Genomic DNA, 15,344 nt, shown 5'->3' on the forward strand with positions numbered 1-15,344 from the left:
ATAATAATCCACTTCTGTGGGGGTAAAATAATAATAATTGCCTTCTGATTTATCAGTAAATGTTGCTGAAGTAAACAGTGAGGGTATTATTTCCTTAAATTTAGATACTGAATTGTCAGACAAACACCTACTGTAATGATATTTGTTCTCAGCTGCTAAACAATCCTTTACTTTAAATTGAAATGTTATCATAAAATGGTCAGAAAGAAGAGGGTTCTGGGGAAATACTGTTAACTCTTCAATTTCTATGCCATAAGTCAGGACAAGGTCAAGAGTGTGATTAAAACTATGAGTTGGTTTATTTACATGTTGAGTCTAATAATGAATTAAAAGCTGTTGTAAGGCTGTCGCTGTCTACGTCAACATGAATGTTAAAGTCACCCACAATAATAACTTTGTCTGAACTGAGCACTAATTCAGATAAAAAGTCTGAGAATTGAGATAAAAACTCAGAATAAGGAGCAGGAGGACGATATATAACAACAAATAAAACTGGTTTCTGAGCTTTCAAATTTGGATGAGAGAGACTAAGAGTGAGATTTTCAAATGAGCTGTAATCAGGTTTAGGCCTCTGGTTCAATTTTAAACTAGAATGGTAGATTGCTGCTACTCCTCCTCCTCGGCCTGTGATTCCAGGAATATGACAGTTAATATGACTAGGGGGAGTTGATTCGTTTAGGCTAACAAATTCTTCCTGCTGCAACCAGGTTTCAGTCAAACAGAACAAATCAATCTGGTGATCAGTTATCAACTCATTTACTAGCAGAGATTTAGACGAGAGAGATCTAATATTTAACAGACCACATTTAATTTTCCTGTCTCTTTGCTCTGTTGAAATAGTGGTATTAATTTTTATTAAATTTTTGTGGTTACTATTTCTTTGTATATTTTTGATTTGATTAATTTATTGAATTTTGGTGGTCGGGGGACAGACACAGTCTCAATAAAATTAACTGAATTAACTGAATTACTGGAGGGTGACAGCTGTGAGGAAACTGCAGAGAGGTGTATAAGACTACAGCTCTGCATCCTGGTCTTAACTCTGGGTTGTCATGCTTTAGGAGTACTAATAAAATCAGCCATGTTCCTAGAAATGAGAGCTGCACCAGCCAAAGTGGGATGGATGCCGTCTCTCCTAATCAGACCAGGTTTTCCCCAAAAAGAGCTCCAATTATCAATAAATGAAGGGGTGAGGACAGATGAAGGGGTGAGGACAGATGAAGGGGTGAGGATAGATGAAGGGGTGAGGATAGATGAAAGGGTGAGGATAGATGAAGGGGTGAGGATAGATGAAGGGGTGAGGATAGATGAAGGGGTGAGGATAGATGAAAGGGTGAGGACAGATGAAGGGTGAGGATAGATGAAGGGGTGAGGACAGATGAAGGGGTGAGGATAGATGAAAGGGTGAGGATAGATGAAAGGGTGAGGACAGATGAAGGGGTGAGGACAGATGAAGGGGTGAGTTTAAATGAAGGGGCGAGGACAGATGAAGGGGTGAGGACAGATGAAGGGGTGAGGACAGATGAAGGGTGAGGATAGATGAAGGGGTGAGGATAGATGAAGGGGTGAGGACAGATGAAGGGGTGAGGATAGATGAAGGGGTGAGGACAGATGAAGGGGTGAGGATAGATGAAGGGGTGAGGATAGATGAAGGGGTGAGGGTGTCTCTGAACTATTTTTGCTTTCTGGACTATCAGCTTTTCTGAACAGATTCCTGAAACCTAAATTTGAATTGTGCTGATGGAACACATGGTTCTGTGGATCAGGTCTGTTCTGTGGGTTCTCCGTAGAACATGTGCTCATGTAGAACCCTGCTGGATGCTGAGCAGCAGGAAGAACACTGGTTGGTGCATAAATCATGTTTTATTCATGATTTATGGAAATGAAAAAGAGTTAAACCTGCAGGAGAGTCTTTAAAAGTCAGAACGAGACAGAACCCAAAGTGGCTACAGAGTAGGACAAAAAGAGAAGGGTTAGAACATCTGGACCACCATGCAGGGGTGGACTGACGTTCGGGGATACCGGGCATATCCCCGGGGGGCCGATGCGGCTGTGGCCCGGTCGGACCACGAGAACAAAAAGGTCTAGCGGGACACCGCCAACAGCGCTATGGTCCGCTCCACAAGGAGGCTGGGCTGACAGCTGGACAGCTCCTGATACCATAGGCTGGTTTACCTGTGATTGCTGCTGATAACCAATCACATTTCATCCCTGCGGCGCTTAAGTCCCACCCACTCCCTCACTCTGCAGCTGCCGTCACCTGTCAATCACACACAGAGGAGACGGACATCTAACGGCAGCTTTGGATGGATGCGAGTCGGTGCAAAATATGGAAAAAAAAATCCCAAAAACAAAAAGGTGGCGCTGAGAAGCTGAGGACAAAAAGAGAAAATCCCTTCAAGACCACGCAACAACAAACATGAAAACAACTGATTTATTTGGCGGTCGCTCGGGAGAAGTTTCTGGAAAGAGTCCAGAACTTTCCATCCCAGGCACAAGCACGAGCAGCGTTAGGGGAGGAGTGACGTGCAAGTAAGTTATGTTTGGTACTTGTTGATGCTTTGGTGAAAATGTCAATTTGGTTAAAGTGAGTTAATTCAGCACAGCGTTAGCTAGCCTGTTAGCACAGTGCTAGCTAGCCTTTGGAGTCCAAATAGCCACCATTTACTTACCAGACAAAATAATAAACGGAGTGGCAGAGAAAAGTGAGCTCCTGCAGAAACTGCTCACTGAATGCGGGAATAATATTTCTATTCACAATGCTTTTAGTGTGTGACTTAGCTACTTACTGATCTTTAAATCAGTGAATGACTTATTGTTACAGACTCTTGAACTAACATTTAAAATGTGACCTATTAGTTTTAACCAAGGTTTCAGGACGGGTGATGTGTTATTATAGCTAATGTAATGTTTTGTTCTTACCCATATAGGCCGGCATGTGTTCCAGAGGAGACCCCGGAGAGGACTGTAATCCACATTGTGGAAGGTGGTGAACATTTTAACACAACTGACAAAGGTTAAGGTATAACTAACTATAAGTTTTTATATTGTATAGAGTTGTTTGTATAGTTGCTGTATAGTTGTTATTTTATATAAAGGATAAGTTATCACATTGTATAGATGCTTGCTGTGTAGTTTGTTATTTATCTATAATATATATAGAAATAATATTTACATCTATATTGTTCATCTATTTTTAAATAAAACAAACTTGTGAAATGAACTTGTTGTCATTAAGCTGCCCTCTTGTGGTTTACTCATGTATAGACAGGTGGTGTCACTAACAGACTGGCAAATAGGTAAGCTAAATTCTATTGTATCGACATGCTATAAAATCACAATATACCTGCAATTATTTTACAGTAACCTACTTAAAGCTTAAGGTTAATTATTATTCTTATACGATTATGGTCCAAATTGCTTCTATTTCAGTGATTAACTCAGGAACATGAAACTTGTGTTGATGGCTGGTTGGTTGCCACACCACGCATGAAGTGGGGCCGGTCTGTCCATGTCTCACGGGACACTTTACCCCCCAGTCCGCCCTTGCCTCCATGAACACCTGGACCTCTATGAACACCCTAGACCTCTATGAACACTGGACTAACCTGGACCTCTATGAACACCTGGACCTCTATGAACACCTGGACCTCTATGAACACCTGGACCTCTATGAACACCTAGAACCTCTATGAACACCTAGACCTCTATGAACACCTAGACCTCTATGAACACCTAGACCTCTATGAACACCTGGACCTCTATGAACACCTAGACCTCTATGAACACCTGGACCTCTATGAACACCTAGACCTCTATGAACACCTAGACCTCTGTGAACACCTGGACCTCTATGAACACCTAGACCTCTATGAACACCTAGACCTCTATGAACACCTAGACCTCTATGAACACCTAGACCTCTATGAACACCTGGACCTCTATGAACACCTAGACATCTATGAACACCTAGACCTCTATGAACACCTAGACCTCTGTGAACACCTAGACCTCTGTGAACACCTAGACCTCTATGAACATCTAGACCTCTGTGAACACCTGGACCTCTATGAACACCTAGACCTCTATGAACACCTGGACCTCTATGAACACCTAGACCTCTATGAACACCTGGACCTCTATGAACACCTGGACCTCTATGAACACCTGGACCTCTATGAACACCTGGACCTCTATGAACACCTAGACCTCTATGAACACCTAGACCTCTATGAACACCTAGACCTCTATGAACACCTAGACCTCTATGAACACCTAGACCTCTATGAACACCTAGACCTCTATGAACACCTAGACTTCTATGAACACCTGGACCTCTATGAACACCTGGACCTCAATGAACACCTAGACCTCTATGAACACCTAGACCTCTATGAACATCTAGACCTCTATGAACACCTGGACCTCTATGAACACCTAGACCTCTATGAACACCTAGACCTCTGTGAACACCTAGACCTCTGTGAACACCTAGACCTCTGTGAACATCTAGACCTCTATGAACACCGAGACCTCTATGAACATCTAGACCTCTATGAACACCTGGACCTCTATGAACACCTAGACCTCTATGAACATCTAGACCTCTATGAACACCTAGACCTCTATGAACATCTAGACCTCTGTGAACACCGAGACCTCTGTGAACACCTAGACCTCTGTGAACATCTAGACCTCTATGAACATCTAGACCTCCGTGAACACCTGGACCCATTTCATCTGTCCAACGGTCCTTGAACTACACACCTGTGATTGGAGAGGCAGGTTTCTGTAGAACAGAAGTCCAGTTTTAGACTGAATATATATAATAAATAATAATCTATAATCCAGGCTGAGAGTGAATATATAACGTTTAATAATATTAGTTCTACATTAGTTTCTTTGTCATTTTTGTTTGATTATTCCTCTTTTTGTTCATTTTCTGGCTTTAAAAACAACCTGAAAACCAGTTGTGTATTTTACTGGATATATTTAATATTATCAGAATAATGAGCATATTTTAGTTGGATATCGTTGTTGGAAGTTTTCTGCTCATCTCTTTTTCTTTTCTTTTCTTGGACTCATGGATTTTTTTTGCTGTCATGTTTCCTTAGAATTGTTTTGCATTTCATTTCACCAAAAAATCAACCAAAATCCAGTCAATTTCACTGGATTTTGGTTGATTTTTTGGTGAATGTTGTTAAAAACATCCAGTCAACCTTCAGTTACACAGAACGACCAATCAGAACTGATCAACTTCATTGATAACTCAGATCTGTGATTCTCTGTTGTTTTGTGTCTTTGCATTGTGTTCTTGCAGGCCACACACACACACACACACACACACACACACACACACACACACACACACACACACACACACACACACACACACACACACACACACACACACACACTCTCTCTCTCTCTCTCTGGTGTTTTGTTGTAACCGGAGAGTTGACTGTTGCTCATCCATCATTAACGGGACGATTTACCTGTTAGTCTGTGATCAATCATTCAGAGGAGACATGGTCAGGTGTAAATGTGGGTTAGTAGGGTTAGTAGGTGTAGCACCCGTATGCATCCTCTCTGTTGAGGTGATCACCCCTAGATTGGTGGGTGCTCGGGTTTGTAAAGCTAAACGAAACTACTAAATAAATAATAGATATCAAAATATACCAAAATAAAATGAGACCCAGAGAAGGTTTTACTTTTTGGCCAAATTAACTAAAGAGAGGCCGGATTTAACACAACACAGAAATATATACACAACCAATGAGTCAAGAAAACATAAATGAAATGCCGTAAACTTTCCCAAAACTAGTTATAGTCTGTTCAGATGGTGACCCCGGATGGTCCTAATGACCAGTTCTGAGGTTAAACTAAATCCCTCTGTCACACAATAAACAGCAATATTTCCCTTTCAGGTTATCCCACCGTTTCAAAACCCACAAAGTCAATACAATAGAATTATGCTCTATTATTATTAACAATAATAATAACAATTATGCTCTGTGATGACTCACTCAGGCATACACGCGCGCGCGGCCACACGGCTGAGTTTGCTCACAGTCCCGTGTTCAGTCCGAAACGACAACATCGCTGTTTGGTCCACAAACACTGAGTGCGGTGAAACGTTCCAGTCTGACGGACGCTAGCCGCTGGGTTAGCATTAGCCACGCTAGCCTCCTATCCAGCTGCTCACAAACTGCTCCCACAGTCGGTCCTCCGTCCTCCCGCTCACCGTCTGACAGCGGGGCTTATGGGTCCTCAGCCCCGTTCTCCAAGCCTCCTGCCTGGGCTGCTGAGTCTGGCTTCGGCCAAACCAGAAGAATCCCCGCTCTGCCTCCTGTTCGCTGAGAGACGAAAAGAAGCCACCTGGAGTCTGATGAGCAGTGATGCCACCTGTTTGGGGGGATGCTCCGCGGGGTCAAAAATACCCAGACACGCTCACAACCAATCAAACCGTTTTCAGCCAGAGTAAAACAAGGCACCATCACCTGTAATAATAATCCCATTACCACCCGGCTGCATAGGGTCAGTAGGATTACTAGTGTTTGGGTTTTGGTTGTATTAGGTTCATTTTGTCGTTATATATTATACGAAACTGTTACTTATTTAAACCAGGTAAAAAGCAAAGCAACAAACTTTTCTGAATTGTCGGTTTAAATAAGTAACAGTTTCGTTTTGGGTTTTGGTGAGGATGAGTAGTGATGAGAGGACGGATACTTCCTGTTTAGATGTTTTACGTGTTTGGACAGACCCAAACCCTCCATCACAGGGTTAGTGTTCCGGTTAACCCTCTGAACCTTCATCCTTGACCAGAAGCAGCTGAGATGACGTCTTCTGTGAAGCAGCTGGATGTTCTCAGTTTTTAGCAGATCTGTGAGAGCTTTAATCAGCTGTTTGCTCTGACAGACTTTCATCTTTTTCTGCTCCCATTTCCCGCCCTGCACTTACGCTGCTCTGCTGCTTCTGGATAAATATTAGTCTGCAGCGGCCTTAAAATAGAGATGACACATTTCTACGTTCCTGCTGCTGATGTGCGTGATGGGCTGTCGATGGGTCGCCTTAGCAAAATGCTGCCTCCCAAATCCCCTCTGAGCAGCACTAAGCTAATGGAGGAGGCTGTTAGTCCAAACACCAGCAGCTGAAGGAGCATGCTGGGAACCTCAGGGTCTCCTCAGGTGATGCTCCTCCCCAGAATGTGGAAGGTGAACACACCTGTGTTGAGTCTATGAAGTGATGGATGGTCCTGATGTTGGACCTCCAGCTGGCATCGTGTTCTGGTTCAGGAGAACCTGCCAGACATGAACCTGCTCCGAGAAAAGATCAGTGATCCTCTGGAGAACATGACCCCAGAGCTGCTGAGAGGGTTCTGCTTCTGGTTCTGTCCCTCTGAAGAAGCGTGTCCAAACATCCTGAAGACTTTGCCGTATTATTCACAGCTCCTATTTTTAGCGCGGTGTCTCCGGCCTCCTTACAGTACGTTACACAAGCAGAGCCGGTCTGCTGTCAGGAAGCATTAGAGGCTCGCCGGCCGGCCGGCTTCGGCCTCGCTGCAGGCCGGGGTGACGACAGCGCAGAAAACAAGCCGGAGACACGGAGAAAACAAAGGGTAAGGGGCAGGGTTATGTAAATGATGCAAAGGCCGGCCGCCCAGAGGAAGAGGTGGGCGCTCGTAAAGCCCAGTCTTCATAACGTGGTCTTTAGCAGAGCCACGACTGCAGGCGTCAACAGCAGCACCGGCTCTGGAGGCACTGAGACTTCACCTTTTATTCCTGCCGGGGCGACAGAGAACTTCATCAGCAGCATGTTGGGTTAGAGCGACTGCAGATGTCCAGTTTTGATCTCGTCTGTCTCCAGTTAGCATCAGAGAGCAGCTTACAGGCTGAACGTCTCACCAAATGTAAAAGAAAACACCTGGAGATTATTGTTTGGAGAATTCATGCAGGATTTTAGCTTTAGCTCGGCTTAGATGGCAGAACTTCAGATGAAAATGAAACATTTGGAACAGAGCTCTGAATCCACCAGTGGTTCTAGAAACACCTGCAGAAGTCAAGGTCAGGGTTAGGTTAAGTTTAGGTTAGGTTAGGGTTAGAGATGGTGTTAGGGTTAGATTAGGGGGTGTGGTCAGGCACAGGGGATACTTACACCTCTCTATAATGTCCCTCAAAAAAACAAAACCATAAAAAAAACCATAAACCAACTGTAGGATTAGCATTAGGTTGGATTAGATTAGGTTAAGGTTAGATTAGGGTTAGGTTAGGGTTCAGTTAAGGTTAGGTCAGGCTTAGGTTAGGGATAGGTTTAAGATTAGGTTCAGGTTTAAACTCAGGATTAAACAAACCTGAGTCTACAAACAATTCGAGCATCTCACCACGACACATTCACATTTCTCCAACATGTCACCTTAAATCTGAGGCCGATGCTAAGCTAGCTAGCTAACAATGCTCTGACCAGCACACACCTGAGTCTGGTGGGAGGATCATTAAGAGTTTTCAGTCACTGAAAGGTTGAGGTTTGGATTTTTGGGCTTCAAAACTACAGGATTCACCACAAATGATGCTGAATATGGAAAGAGGTTTTTGTGAGACAGATGACGAGAATCCAGCTGTTTAAAGAAGATCCAGCTTCTCCTCCACAGAATGACTCCACAGGAACTGCTCTGTATGAACGTCACTGCATTTTCACCTGCAGGTCTTTAGCAGAAGAACAATCAGAGAATCTGAGGGAACTGAACGGTTCTGGTCTGGAGCAGCTCTAAGAACACGGTTCTAACCCTAAGCTGGAGCTTCTGAGGTCCTGAACAGAAGATGTGTCCTCAGCTGGATACATTCTACATAAGTTCTAAATTGGTTCTAGATAAGTTCTAAATAAATTCTAGATAAGTTCTACGTAAATTCTGAATAGCTTCTAGATAAGTTCCAGATCAGTTCCAGATAAACCAGCAGCAGTTTGAGCATCAGTCATCTGTTCTGTTTTCCAGGAGAACCAGAAGCTTTATTGTCTTTATTCTGCAGTAATTCCATGATTCTATAAAAGACTCAACACAGATCAGAACCTTTTGGAACTGAGTGAATAGATGCTGAAGGCCGGTCTAGTCGGCTGTTCTGAACAGAACCAGAACCTCTGAGGTTCTGCTGCTGATTAGCGGCAGACAGACGAGGCTTATCGCCGTCTCCTCCAGTTTCATTTTCCACTGCAGTGTTCCAGCTCCTCCCTGAGACGCCGTCGATGCATTCAGGCAGAGAGGAGGCGGGCCGGGCCGGGCCGGGCCGGGTCCGTCTCCAACCAACACAAAGCAGCAGACAGTCTGAGAACAGACGGCCGCTCGGGTTTCATCTCTTCCTGTGACGCAGAGCAGAGCAGCCAAACGTCCATATGGACCACCAGCAGGACCAGAACCAGGACCAGAACCAGGTCCATTTCTGCTTCCGCTGCAGATTATTAATCACGTTTAAATAACCGGGTTCAGGTCGACTGTGGAGGAAATGATTCTATGGAATCCAGACCGAGAGGGGCAGATGGGTCCCCCCTATATAGAGCCGGGTTCTGCTCGAGGTTTCTTCCCTGTTAAAAGGGTGTTTTCCTGCCACTGTCTCCTTTGGGCTGCTCTGGGGGTCAGGCATATGGGTTCTGTAAAGCGTCTTGAGACAATTTGACTGTAATTGATGCTATATAAATAAAATTGAATTGAATTGAAAACCAAAGCAGACAGAAATAGAAGCTAATAAATGAGACGTTCTCTCAGGAACCTGGACCATCCTGGACCCACAGACCTGAAGGAGGAACCCGGAGAGCCGGGCTCTGCTGGGTGTCCGGTTCCTCCATGGATCATATCAGCTCATGAAATATTCACAGCAGAACGTCTGGAGCTGAAAGAGGAGACGAGGTCAGAGATCTGGAGGAGGTGGAGGAGACCAAAGCTGAGATAAACAACACCGTCCTGTCCACCAATCACAGCTCAGAGCTCAGATGGAGATGGGCGGAGCTACACTCCAGTCTGATGACACGTCAAGCAGGTGCAACAACCAGACGTGTTCATTTTAACACGTGACCACAGCATGTATGACAAAATCCTCAGTAATAGGACCAAAACACACAAAACACACAAGTACACACAAGTACACACGGGTAAACAGGTAAACAGGTAAACAGGTGATCCTGAGCTGAACCAGGTGAAGAAGCTGTTCTGGAGTGTTCTTAGTGTTCCATCATGATTCTTAGTATTATAGAGTTATTTTTAGATTGAGAGCAAACAGAACCAGACTGTTCTCCTGACTTCAGCTGTTTCTCTGAAATGTTTCAAATGTGGATCAAAGTTTCCTCAGATGTCTGGTTTCGTCCACGATCTTCAGTTTCTCATCAGAGAGGAAAGAAACCAGAACAGATTCCCAGTGGAGGAGCTGAAATCCCAGAATTTAGAGTGTTTATGTTAGAAAAATGACGGTTTAACTCGTGATAAAACACCTGCAGGCCTGTGTGATGTTTGATGAGAAAGAAGAGGTTCCCTGAGCTGCATCTTCATTTATATCTGTAGATATGTATGTATAGGTCCATCCTCTGGTCCAATCAGCAGGCCTACAGCTCCACCTGGTGGCGTCTCTGCAGCGCTGCAGGTGGTTTGATCTCCTGGTGAAGCGTGATGAGACGCGGTCCGTCACATCGCCGTGGGAGGATGCCGTGTTCGTGTGGAGACGAGCCTTGGCAACAGGCAGATACTACCATGTGTCGCCATGGTAACCTGGTGAGAGGAAAGAGAGGAGGAGATGTCAAAAAGCGAGGGAGGAAAATGAAATCCAAACAGCTATTATGACATGATGTAAGAGAAGCTCCCCGAGGACGAGCTGGTTTTCAGAGAGGAGACTGAAATCCAAGCAGAGATTTAGAGGAACTCTGATTATTCAGCCTGATGAGTGACCTGCTTAATGAGATAAAGTAGGACAGCCTCTTCCTGCTGCCACTTCTCAAACAAACAGCACATTTATCTGAGGTCACCATAGCACTCACATTTCACCTCCATAATGGAAGTCCTGCAGTTCTGAGGAACCAGAACATCATGAAGGAGGCAGAACTCAGAGACATCTTCTGTCAGGGAGAACCACGGAAACCAGCAAAATAAAGATTGGTTTTACTGAAAGGAACCATCATCCCCAACATGATTCATCAGATGTTAAAGCTGTGGAACAAACATCTGGTCGTCCTGTAGACCATGAAGTATCTCCATGTTTCTTTTTCTCTCTGCTGGTTTCTGAAGAGTTTAGATGTTTAGTGATGTGATTTAGCTTCAGAGTAGGATTTAGTTCATTAAGAGAGACTGTGAAGACATGGAGGTGTCCACAGACCTGAAAACATGAAGGTGTCCACAGACCTGAAAACATGAAGGTGTCCACAGACCTGAAAACATGGAGGTGTCCACAGACCTGAAGACACGGAGGTGTCCACAGACCTGAAAACATGAAGGTGTCCACAGACCTGAAAACATGGAGGTGTCCACAGACCTGAAAACATGGAGGTGTCCACAGACCTGAAAACATGGAGGTGTCCACAGACCTGAAAACATGGAGGTGTCCACAGACCTGAAGACACGGAGGTGTCCACAGACCTGAAAACATGAAGGTGTCCACAGACCTGAAAACATGGAGGTGTCCACAGACCTGAAGACACGGAGGTGTCCACAGACCTGAAAACATGAAGGTGTCCACAGACCTGAAAACATGGAGGTGTCCACAGACCTGAAAACATGGAGGTGTCCACAGACCTGAAAACATGGAGGTGTCCACAGACCTGAAAACATGGAGGTGTCCACAGACCTGAAAACATGGAGGTGTCCACAGACCTGAAAACATGGAGGTGTCCACAGACCTGAAAACATGGAGGTGTCCACAGACCTGAAAACATGGAGGTGTCCACAGACCTGAAAACATGAAGGTGTCCACAGACCTGAAAACATGGAGGTGTCCACAGACCTGAAAACATGGAGGTGTCCACAGACCTGAAAACATGGAGGTGTCCACAGACCTGAAAACATGGAGGTGTCCACAGACCTGAAAACATGAAGGTGTCCACAGACCTGAAAACATGGAGGTGTCCACAGACCTGAAAACATGGAGGTGTCCACAGACCTGAAAACATGAAGGTGTCCACAGACCTGAAAACATGGAGGTGTCCACAGACCTGAAAACATGGAGGTGTCCACAGACCTGAAGACATGGAGGTGTCCACAGACCTGAAAACATGAAGGTGTCCACAGACCTGAAAACATGAAGGTGTCCACAGACCTGAAAACATGAAGGTGTCCACAGACCTGAAGACACGGAGGTGTCCACAGACCTGAAAACATGGAGGTGTCCACAGACCTGAAAACATGAAGGTGTCCACAGACCTGAAAACATGGAGGTGTCCACAGACCTGAAAACATGGAGGTGTCCACAGACCTGAAGACACGGAGGTGTCCACAGACCTGAAAACATGGAGGTGTCCACAGACCTGAAAACACGAAGGTGTCCACAGACCTGAAGACACGGAGGTGTCCACAGACCTGAAAACACGGAGGTGTCCACAGACCTGAAAACATGGAGGTGTCCACAGACCTGAAAACATGGAGGTGTCCACAGACCTGAAGACATGGAGGTGTCCACAGACCTGAAAACATGGAGGTGTCCACAGACCTGAAGACATGGAGGTGTCCACAGACCTGAAAACATGGAGGTGTCCACAGACCTGAAGACATGGAGGTTTCCACAGACCTGAAGACACGAAGGAGGCCACAGACCTGAAAACATGAAGGTGTCCACAGACCTGAAAACATGAAGGTGTCCACAGACCTGAAAACATGGAGGTGTCCACAGACCTGAAAACATGGAGGTGTCCACAGACCTGAAAACATGAAGGTGTCCACAGACCTGAAAACATGGAGGTGTCCACAGACCTGAAAACATGGAGGTGTCCACAGACCTGAAAACATGGAGGTGTCCACAGACCTGAAAACATGGAGGTGTCCACAGACCTGAAAACATGGAGGTGTCCACAGACCTGAAGACACGGAGGAGGCCACAGACCTGAAAACATGAAGGTGTCCACAGACCTGAAGACATGAAGGTGTCCACAGACCTGAAAACATGGAGGTGTCCACAGACCTGAAAACATGGAGGTGTCCACAGACCTGAAGACATGGAGGTGTCCACAGACCTGAAAACATGAAGGTGTCCACAGACCTGAAGACATGAAGGTGTCCACAGACCTGAAAACATGGAGGTGTCCACAGACCTGAAAACATGGAGGTGTCCACAGACCTGAAAACATGGAGGTGTCCACAGACCTGAAGACATGAAGGTGTCCACAGACCTGAAGACACGGAGATGTCCACGGACGCGAAGACACGGAGATGTCCACAGACCTGAAAACATGGAGGTGTCCACAGACCTGAAGACACGGAGGTGTCCACAGACCTGAAGACACGGAGATGTCCACAGACCTGAAGACACGGAGGAGGCCAAACGATTAACCGACTATTGACTCTGAAGGGCTCCAACTAACATTTAAAGAGAAAATGGAAAACGTGCATCCCTAATTGACAGGTTTGGATTCAAAGTGAATTTCTATTAATGTTGGTTCTGATTTGTTTCCATAATTTATTCATTGGTTTTTACTAAATTCTCTCCAGATTCTAACATGTTTTAAAGAACTGAGAGCACCTGAAGCAGTTCTGTTGTTTCATAAAATGGACCAAAAAAACGAGAAAATTCATCAAAATGTCCAAAAATATGAATAAAATATCTGAAGACATTAAAACAAGAATTGGGAAAAAAAAGTCTGTAAATTATTACTAAAGGATGAGAAAAGTAACAATAAAATTGACCAAAATGTCAAATAAAACATGTTTCTACTGATCATTTAGTCTGGTTAAATCTGATCCATGTGAAAAAATGTACAAAAAAACGTGGATTTAAGATCAAATATTCATAAAATGTACCAAAAGCACAAGAGAATTCATCAAAATGTTCAGCAAAACGTGGATTTGACATGAAATATTTGGTAATAAAGCAGCGTGGAGTCGAACATTTGTTCTTGAATTAGTTTTATTAATGATCCATTTTTCGTAAGAACTTGGTACAAAAGTGAGACTAATCTTTAATCAGCTGTTTCCTGCGTCATAAAGAAGAGAAACTACGTTGGCATATTCAGACAAACACTTCCTATACACACTATCCACTGGACAGCTCCAACCAGAGACACTTCTAGACATTTCCTCTAAACACGGCCGTCGCGTCGTCGCCTCTGTGGCAAAAACAAAACGTCGAACGCTGCGAGCTAAAGTCAGAATGCAGAAAGGAATAGAAAACCCCGACGTTCATAAAAGAATATAAAATGTTCTTTTTGTTCAAATGTCGTGTCGTGTATTAAAATAGATCTGTTTAAGCACTGCACAGTTTCTCCCGGAGAAGAGTTCTAGAAACGATGAGGAGGTTGGGAGATATGATCTTCATGGATATGCTTCAGTCATGGCACATTCAGACCACCGGGACGAGAGAAGGCAGCCGGAGGTCCAGAGTCTGGAAGGTTTATAACAAATAAACCAACAGAACAGCGTCACAGTGTCCGGATCTAACAGGAAATACGCAACCTTTCAGTAGAAACCAATTTAAGGAGTAAAAAAGCCAAGAAAAAGACTCAAAGTTTGTCCAAAATGTCCCAAAAAACTAACATTTAGTCTAGAAGTGAGCCCAGATTCTCCCAAAAAGACTCAAAGTTTGGTCAAAACTGACTCAAAAAACAAAATGACTAAAAACTGTTTCAAAATGAACAAAAAATGATCCAAAATAACTAAAGTTTTGTTCAAAATTACAAAAAATGGTACAAAACTGACTCCAAATGGAACTAGAATAGTTCAGAAACAATTGTTCAAAATAATGAAACTTTTTCTTGACATTTTTTGACTCAAAAATTTGCCAAATGATGACTGAAATTTGGTTAAGGAATTACTAAAAATTTGTCCAAAATAATTGAATCTGTCAAAAAATGACTGATTTTTTTCCAGAAATGATTCAAAATGTCTCCAAAGTAACTAAAAATTTTATGGGAATTTAAAAAAAAAAAATGCTCCAAAAATTCTGACAACAAATCCTCGAAAACACAAAAAAAATGAGTCAAAGCTTCTAATATTGAAGCTTCTAGTGGAGAAAAGAGTTTATTGTGTTTAATCTGAGTCATTTGCAGGTGAATGAAGAAGCTTGTGATGTTCTGTGGAACCTTCAGCTCTTCCAGACTCTGGAACCTGAACAGCAGATGAATGATTCTTGTGCATTTTAAAGATGGAGGTGATGAAGTGTTGGTTTGAG

At 44.0% G+C, this 15,344-nt stretch overlaps 1 long non-coding RNA gene across 4 annotated transcripts; it reads right to left on the reverse strand.

Annotated features, from left to right (window-relative positions):
* Positions 1–3,686: 3,686 nt before the first annotated feature.
* LOC127536523 (uncharacterized) lies at positions 3,687–10,458 on the reverse strand. 4 transcript variants are annotated; one of them, XR_007945548.1, is made up of 4 exons: positions 4,660–10,458; positions 4,408–4,623; positions 3,760–4,299; positions 3,687–3,723 (listed from the first exon to the last, which is right to left on the reverse strand). It is a non-coding gene; the product is annotated as an uncharacterized LOC127536523 (long non-coding RNA). The 4 variants fall into 4 exon arrangements; XR_007945543.1 differs by having other exon boundaries at positions 3,692–4,299; XR_007945547.1 differs by having other exon boundaries at positions 3,693–4,209; positions 4,354–4,623.
* Positions 10,459–15,344: the final 4,886 nt, after the last annotated feature.

Source organism: Acanthochromis polyacanthus, chromosome 1 (assembly GCF_021347895.1).
Source record: "Acanthochromis polyacanthus isolate Apoly-LR-REF ecotype Palm Island chromosome 1, KAUST_Apoly_ChrSc, whole genome shotgun sequence".
NCBI lineage: Eukaryota > Metazoa > Chordata > Actinopteri > Pomacentridae > Acanthochromis > Acanthochromis polyacanthus.